General features: G+C 54.8%; 1 long non-coding RNA gene across 1 annotated transcript; it reads left to right on the top strand.

The window, feature by feature from the left end:
- Positions 1–2963: 2963 nt before the first annotated feature.
- On the top strand, positions 2964–8161 carry LOC117080445. The gene is made up of 3 exons (XR_004435828.1): positions 2964–3155; positions 7166–7323; positions 7591–8161. It is a non-coding gene; the product is annotated as an uncharacterized LOC117080445 (long non-coding RNA).
- The last annotated feature ends 266 nt before the right edge of the window (positions 8162–8427 follow it).

Below are 8427 nucleotides of genomic sequence, written 5' to 3'. Positions count from 1 at the left end.
ATCTCAAGGCAGGTGGATCACCTGAGGTTAGGAGTTTGAGACCAACCGGACCAACATGGAGAAACCCCATCTCTACTAAAAATACAAAATTAGCCAGGTGTGATGGTGCATACCTGTAATCCCAGCTACTTGGGAGGCTGAGGCAGGAGAATCGCTCGAACCGGGGAGGTGGAGGTTGCGGTGAGCCGAGATCACACCACTGCACTCCAGCCTGGGCAACAAGAGTGAAACTCCATCTCAAAAAAAAAAAAAAAAAAGAAAAAAAGAAACAAAGAAAGTAGATGCTACAACTGGAAACCTACATGAATTTTTCAGGCCGCCCTCTGCTGCATACTCAAGCCCTCATGAAACCACCTGGGAGACCAGAGTCTGGCTCATAGAAATTTGGGAACAGATGCATTTCTCACCAGTCCTGATCCTAACCACTGCAGCCATGAGTCAGTGCCTGCCCCGGTGCTCAGTGATCCGCTCGCATTTTGTTGCGGAAGCCTCCTCACACCAGTCCCTGCGAGTGTGCTGCACCTGGGGATGCCCTTCCCCTATAGCAACAGGCAGAGATAGGTTCCAGTCCTCGTCTTGCCACTCCCAAATTGTGGGGCCCTTTGCAGATTACTCTGAACCTCAGTTCTCTCATCTTTAAAATGGGGCTTGTCAAGGGGTCACAGGAAGCTGTTTGCACAGTTCTAATTCGGAAGTTCCATAAAAGGTCCACCCCAGCCATGCACACGGTAGGTGTGTTGGCAGAGAAGTCCCTGCCGGGGAAGATTCAAGCTTCTGAAACGCTCCGAAATGTCACTCTGCATCTCACCAGCCTTCCATGACTCCCCAGGGCTTGGGACATCTCCTCACTTTGGCATTCAAGGCCTTCCTCATCCTGGCCTCAACCTACCTTGCAAAAGCACTTTCTAGACAGTTTTGAAATCTGGCTTCTGATGGTCTAATTTTCCCAAGTAGGGGGTCTTCCCCTGAAGAGCAGGCCCATTCTGTCAGCCACACAATCACTTCATCTGGGGAGGGGAGGCCGGAAGCTGGCCCATTAACCACGTTCTCCTCAATGAGCATTTGTAAACACATGCCTTCTTTATAACATCGGCAAACAGAACATGTTTTCCTACTTAACAGGAAATGCAGCAGAATGGCTGGGTTCCCCAACAGGGGCCCCAGCCGTTTCATACACGTGGCATATGAAGCTAGGACAAGGCCAGTGACCAAGAGGGGTGGCCAAGGCCCTCTGCTTTGCAGGAGAAGTTCCCAGCAGTTTGCACGTGTCCGCGGCCCCCCCCCCCCCCACAGCACTGGCCAGGAAGGGGCCCTACCTCCTCCCACGGCCCTGTCTTTGTCCCCAGCAGGGCTGCCTGCTTACACTGGAAGGCTGCAGTTCTTTCCCTGGAACTGGAATCAGTCGGGGCTATAGGCAAAGAAATCCACTTCTAGCTATGTAAGCCCTTTCACTGTGACAAGACCTTGAATGTCAACCTTGGAAGCCCAAGGGCTATTGTCAGGAGCTCCAGCCAAGCCTCAGATTGACGCAATTGCACGAGAACCCCGAACGGTCTGGGGGGGGAAAATTCTCCTGCTCCTTCTCCCTCGGGGGAGGGGGGCCCTCGCAAGGTAGGCGGTGGCTGCAGGCAGCTGAGGCTGCGCCATTCACGGCTGCAGGACCAAGGCCCCACGCGGAGCGGAGACCAGGCGGCCACAGCCGCTGATTGGGCGTCGCGGCCGGGGGCTCAGCCAATCGGCTGTCTGGGAAGCGGGGCCATTCATGAAAGCGCAGCGGAGAGGAAGCGCGGGGGCGGGGAGCCAGGGTTATCACCGCAGCTCGTCCGCCCCGTCACGGCCGCCGCACCTTCTGCCGGGTCTTGCTGCGGCTCGAGCGGCGCTGGCTCCTCGCAGGGCAGACCCCCGCCAGAGGCTGCGGAAGAGGCCAGGCTTTCTGGAAGCGCCTCCCAGGCAGGGCCTGGCAGCCAAACGCCGCCTGCTTCGGTCAACTGTGGCCATGAAGTCATTTTTTTCCCCTGCTGATTGAAATCATCTGTTTTCAGTTCCCTGACAAATTCATTGAGTTCCCTCTGAGGCTGGGGCCTCTCGGCTGCTGAGTCTCAGTGTGTAGCTGCAGCCCAGACCCACACAATTTCATCTTCTTGGATTTACATGGTCTCCGCTTTCCAGAGCCCCAGTGAAAGACGCGTTTGTGTAGGAGATGTGGGGTTGGGTTTAGCAGCCCTGGCCCTGGGGAGAATGCCTCTAAGATGGCTATCTGCTGGGCTCTGGGCCCCAAACGCTGGCCCTCGGGTCTGTAAGTTTCCTGGGGCCCCAGATGACGGCATGGCCAAGAACAGCCCAGAATCCTCCACATCATCTCTCTGAAAAGGGAAATGGCCCAGTGGAATGCTGGCCTCTCCCTGCAGGATGAGCACTCATTTCCTCTTGGGATCTAGCAAGTGGCTTAAAAACACACTCATGCAAAGGGCCCACGTAGAGCTGTACTTGTGGGGAGGGGAGGAGTCTGCTTTTTCCCTTACCTCAGGGAGGTGTGGGGTGGCAGGCTGCTGACTAGGGCCCCGACCCCACCGCCTTGCCTGTGTCCTCCTCTGTAAAATGGGCATAGGAGCACCTAGCCTTTGGTCATGCACGCGCCCAGGAAAGTCACAAACGCAGGGCAGCACAGTGCCTGGCATGTGGCCAGAGCTTAGTCACCAGCGTCGGTTTTTGTTGGTGACATGAGCAGTGACATAGAGGTCAAAAGTGATGCTCAATTCCATTTCCGGGTGCGACACAGCCCCGGCAGGGGGTGCTGGGCTCTGGAGCCCTGGGGACCCCTGCTTCTCAAGCCACTGTCACCCCCAGCGACATACCTGAGCCACTGGGAGCATGAGCACCAGGGAACTTTTTCTCAATGGGAAGATTTCTTCACAGCAAGCGTTTCGCAAACCTCTCTGGGGCTGTCAATAACGAGTCCTTGCTTCTTGACTTCCAAGTGTGTTACATAAGCCTAAGAGGTTGGTCGAAACAGACACGCGCACACACACACACAAATGTGGCTGGAGAGAGTGGATGGGCAGGCTCTGCAGCTGTTCAAACTTTCTCGGCCACCTTCCCAGGCCACGAGGACTCCCTGCTCATGGGCCTGTCGGAACTGTGCTGGGGAATGTGAGGTATGAGATCCGGGAGAGGAGAGCCCGGGAAGCCAGGGCTGCAGGGGAGGCGGAGGGCGGGGCCCCACATGGCTTTTCCCGCAGGCAGGACCTCGGGTTCCACCCCAGCAGCCTCTGTGTTTGGTGGGGGGCAGAGAAGGGTGTCCCTGCCCGTGGGCCCCTCACGTTGGCTCTGCAGCACCCATGCGGGAAGAGGGTGCACACAGAGGGACGGGGGCACCAAGGCCTGGGGTTGGACAAGATTGTTGTCCCCCACAGCTGATCCCTCCACAGGCCGCGTGAGCCGGGGAGGTGGGGGCTGCCCGGCACAAAAAGAGGAAGCAGACAGAGGAGCTGGGCGGCCTGGGGCAGCCGGATCCTACCACTCCTCATTTCTGCTCTGGGCTGAGCCGGCTTCCCTTTTCTTCTGTTGTTTTAAACGGATAGTGCTGGGGTAGAAAGGCCCATGGATCTTCTGCCTCTGCGTTCTGGTTTCCACAATGCAGACAAAACTTAAAAATTCTCAGGAGCTGCTCATTTTAGCGTGGGTGGCAGAGGCTTGGAGAAGCCTGAGGACACTTCAGACTGGCCACCTCCCTGGACCTTCCCTTCCTGACATACAAAATGGTGACTATAATGGAGGCTCTGCACTCAGCCCCTGGAAACAGGCCAGAAGCGCTTTACTACAGTGCTAATATAGCAGGTTTTGCTCACGAGATGGCACTCAGAAGTTGTGGGCATGATTAGAAAGTGTATTGGTCAGAATGCGCTATGCCATGCTATGGCAACAAACAGGCCCCCAGATGTCAATGGCTGCCAGCAGGGTCAGCAAATGGTTTCTGTAAAGGGTGACATGTTGTTGTTGTTGCTGTTGTTGTTGGAGACACAGTCTCACTCTGTTGCCCAGGCTGGAGTGCAATGGCGAGATCTTGGCTCACTGCAACCTCCACCTCCCAGGTTCAAGCAATTCTCTTGCCTCCGTCTCCCAAGTAGCTAGGATTACAGGTGCCAGCCACCATATCCAGCTAATTTTTGTATTTTTAGTAGAGAGAAGGTTTTGCCATGTTGATGAGGCTGGTCTCCAACTCCTGACCTCGAGTGATCCACCCTCTTCAGCCTCCCAAAGTGCTGAGTTTACAGTTGTGAGCCACAGTGTCTGGCTACTTTTAATATATATTTTAGGCTTTGCAGGCCATTCAGTCCCAGTCTCTGTCGCAACTCCTCAACCTGCCATTGTAACACAAAAGTGTGGCAGACAGCCTATCAATGAGTGGGCTGCATTCCTATAAAATGATATTGAGAAATGCCCACAGGCTGGCATTTGCTGACCGCCAGCTTCAGATAACCAAGGTTTGTCTTCCTCTTGTGCCACACATGTAAGGACTGAGGGCCTGCTCCAGACATGCTCCAGGGACCCAGGCTGATGGAGGATCGAGTCCCACCCAGGCCTCCGTCATCATGGAGGCCAGATGCACGTGCTGGTTCTTAAAACTTCGGCTCACAAGTGATGAGAAGAAAAATTCTATTTGCTCAGAAATCAGAGACCTGGAAATATTTGTAAACGGTCTTTAGTCTTCAATCATCCAAGCTAGAAGACCCGGTTTCTGGACTCCTCCTTTGCCAACAACTAACTTCGTGTCCCCCCAGCAGGCCTCCTCCCTTCTCTGGCCTGTAGATCCCCACCTGCAAAAAGGTGTAGAGCATGATCTCCAGGTTGTTCTGGGCCTGAGAATAGCACCACTATCATGGCCTCTGCTTTTCCTAGTGGGGAACAATGAATTTATTTCCACTGCTCTTCCGTGGAGCAAGGACAGGATGGCATTCAGGCCAGAGCACGACTCATCCTTTGCGGAGTCTTCCAAATACCCTAAGTTTTGAACCTCCACATTCTTTTTTTTTTGAGATGGAGTCTCGCTCTGTCACCCAGGCTAGAGTGCAGTGGTGTGATCTCAGCTCATTGCACCTCCGCCTCCCAGATTCAAGCGATTCTCCTGCCTCAGCCTCCCAAGTAGCTGGGATTACAGATGTGCCCCACCATGCTCGGATAATTTTTGTATTTTTAGTAAAGATGGGATTTCACCATGTTAGCCGGGCTAGTCTCGAACTCCTGACCTTAGGTGATCCACCCACCTCAGCCTCCCAAAGTGCTGGGATTACAGGTGTGAGCCACCACGCCTAGCCTAAAGCTCCACATTCAACTGTTACTCTGGGAATGCTGTGTGGGCACAGCTGCTGCCCCTGCCAGCCAGGCATGACTTTCCAAAGCTGGACCCAGGCTTGGTTCTGGTTGGGGCTGGGTGGAACTCCCAGGAGGGGAGGAGAGAAGGGAAGTTGGTTAATGATGAGGGATAAAGGGGGCGGGAGAAAATGGGCTGATGGTGCAGCTCATCCAGCTGCTTGTCCAGGGCCCCCCAGACCATCAGGAGGGGGATAGCGAGGGAGTTCCAGTGGGCTTGGAGTCCTGTCCTCCTTCCTGTTGGAACTGCTTGGATATTTCATGGCCTCAGGGCTTTTGCAGGGGCTGTGGCTTCCCTGAGGTGTCCACGTGCCCCTCTCCCTCACCGCCTTCAAACCTCAATCAGCTGTCAAGGCCTTCCCCGACCACTCTCTCTAAAACAGCAATCCCTCCCCTCAACTCTGGGGGCTCCCTGTGTCCCCACTGCCTGGGATTGTCCCCCCAGCTGTGATCTCCTTCTAAATGACTTTGGAGTTTTGTTCATTCGGACGATGATGTTTCCACTCTCCAGAAGCTGAGCTGCATCAGGACAGGAGCTTTCGCCTATTTTGTTCTCTGCATCACCCCCTGCACCTGGATGAGAGCCTGGTGCATAGTAGGTCCCCTGTGCACGGTTGCCGATTGAATGAATTTATATCGCTGAGACCAGGGAGTCACAAGCTACTTCTGAGTCAGCTGTTAAGGAGGAAATAAAAACAAACCCCAGGCCCAGCCATGCCAGCCGTGCCAGCCGTGCCAGCCGTGCCTGAGAAGCACCGTGGCTGCACAGAGCCTGCTCAGGTATGCAAAGGCTCACACGACAGCGCAAAGCCTCCTTGCAGCTCACCTGGCCATCTGGGACACAGCAACACTCAGGCAGCAGAAGGCACCCCAGCTGATGGCCGAATGCAGTGGCTCATGCCTCTAATCCCAGCACTTTCAGAGGCAGGAGGATCACTTGAGACCAGGAGTTTAAGACCAGCCTGGGCAACATCATGAGACCCCCCCCCGATCTCTATTATTTTTTAAAAATAGAAGGCACCCCAGCTTAGGTCTAGAGGGACTACCCCTCCTTAGCCTGCCACGGAGCATCATCTGCAGTTTCGCAAAACCTTCCCTTGTTCTCTGTGCCCTGCGGAAGCGGCCAAACAGCTCCTCAGTGCCCCAAGAGATAGAGTCGTGAAGAAAGCAGCTCATAGTTCAAAATGGAAGAACACGATAAAGCAAGGCCTCTCCATGGGTGAAGAGATTTCTCTTTTACAGTGGAAATTTGGGTGGGGGAGACAGGACTTCTGCTGGATCCAGAGAGGATCGTCCATTAGCAAAAGGACAATCATTGTGAGTGAAAAGTGAAAATTCTAAACTTAGAACCAGAAGGTGGGGAAGTGAAGAAAGTTCTTCCTTATTTTCCCCCAACCCTTGTGGTTTCCACCTCCATCTCAGCACATGCCTTTTGCCCCTGACTTCCCAGGTGTGGGAGTGGACTGAGGGTGTGACATGTGTGGGAGGCTAGAAAGTAGGGAGAATGTGGGTCTGAATCTTTTTTGGAAGAACTGCAGCCAAAAATGCAGCGTTATACAGCAGCCAGCATGCACTCAGGTGTGGGAGCCAATGCTGACCACACCTTTCCAGAAGGTTCTGTTGGGCCCCTAGTGAACCAGGCGGCACTGGGGCTCCAGTGGAATCCAGGAGGACAGGGGCTGGGCAAGCTCTGTTACCCATTTGTTGGGCTCTGAGAGGCTTGGGCCATACCTCTGAGCCCCGTGTGTCACTATAGACATTGAGAGGTAGACTGTCTTCCCTGTTTCTTCCCTAGCCCAAACTCGGCTTTGTGGCTCTTGGAAAGGGCAAGGTCTGTCATGTGATGGTCCTGGCCCAGCACAAAGCTCCCGATACAACGGACCATGCTGTGTATCCACGGATGGCAATGAAGGCAGTGCCCTGAAGTCTGGACAAATGCACAGCTGATTCCAGGTTATTACCGTATGGATTGTGTGGTCTCCGCTGCAGGCTGGCTCGGTTCAGGGTTGGTTGAGTTTCTGCATCCCCTCCACCCCGGCCCAACTACCCCCAACCCTGCATGCTAATGGAGGCGGAATTAGGCAGAATTCTGCATGCCTCCAAGTCAGGCGTTTCCGATGACTCTTCCTGTGGGAGTCAGAGGGCAGGATGAGATGGGGTCAGCTGAGCCCTACCTCTGAAGCCTTGCCTCTAAAAATAGCCCTTTCTTCCTGTGTCCAGGGCTCTGCCACGGGCCCTGCAGGAAAACGTCTGTTTCCAAGGCGGACGGAGCATCTGGAAGCTCAGACCAGCCACGCGCTTATGCTCAGGCCACGGCCAAGTGTCACCGGGGCCCTGGGGGCACCATCTGGCCTTCACTTCCTCGAGGCTCCTGTCCCCTTCACTGAATGAATCCTGCATGCTTGGAGCCTGAGTCACAGCAGATCCAATGGGTGTGTTGGGATGCAGCAGGTGTGCTGAGGCGAACCTACCAGAACCTTCTCTTCCTGCTGCCCTGGGAGCCTGTGTCTGCCCAAGCCAGCCACAGGGCCGGGTCCAGTGCCCAGGGATGGCTGTCCCCGGAGCTGCTGCTGTGTCTCCATCACGGAGGCTCGTCCAGCTGCCCGGGCATGAGTCATGGGCCAGCCCTGGGCGCTGCTGCGGATTCAGAAGCTCGAGCCGTTTCCTGCAGATAAGCGACAAGCGCCAGGGAAACCTGGCGGGGGTGGCCGCCCTGTGCGATAGCACTTCCTTCAAAGCCCCCCAAGCGCTAATTAGCCATTCCAAGCATAGTTTCAACAGCATTTAGGGATTTCCTCATCAAAATAAACTTCCTCCCATGTTATCTTCATTTTTGGCATCTGATGGGATCCTTTTTTGTCTTATTTATTTATTTTCTTTCTCTCCAAGATTCAGGGCAGACACACTTAGTCCTGCTGCGGGCGGATGGGCAGGTGAGGACACTGGGACACTGGCAGCAGGCCCACCCACCTCTCATCTGTGGAAAGTGGCAAGTCCCCACCCCATCTCTGCTCTCAGAGCAGCTTCGGAGGGGCTTGGTTCTGTGGCAAGGACCAG

Source organism: Trachypithecus francoisi, unplaced genomic scaffold (assembly GCF_009764315.1).
Source record: "Trachypithecus francoisi isolate TF-2019V2 unplaced genomic scaffold, Tfra_2.0 Lachesis_group8, whole genome shotgun sequence".
NCBI classification, from domain to species: Eukaryota; Metazoa; Chordata; class Mammalia; order Primates; family Cercopithecidae; genus Trachypithecus; species Trachypithecus francoisi.
Note: the sequence above shows the minus strand (reverse complement) of the source record. Positions and strands in the feature narration are given on the sequence as shown.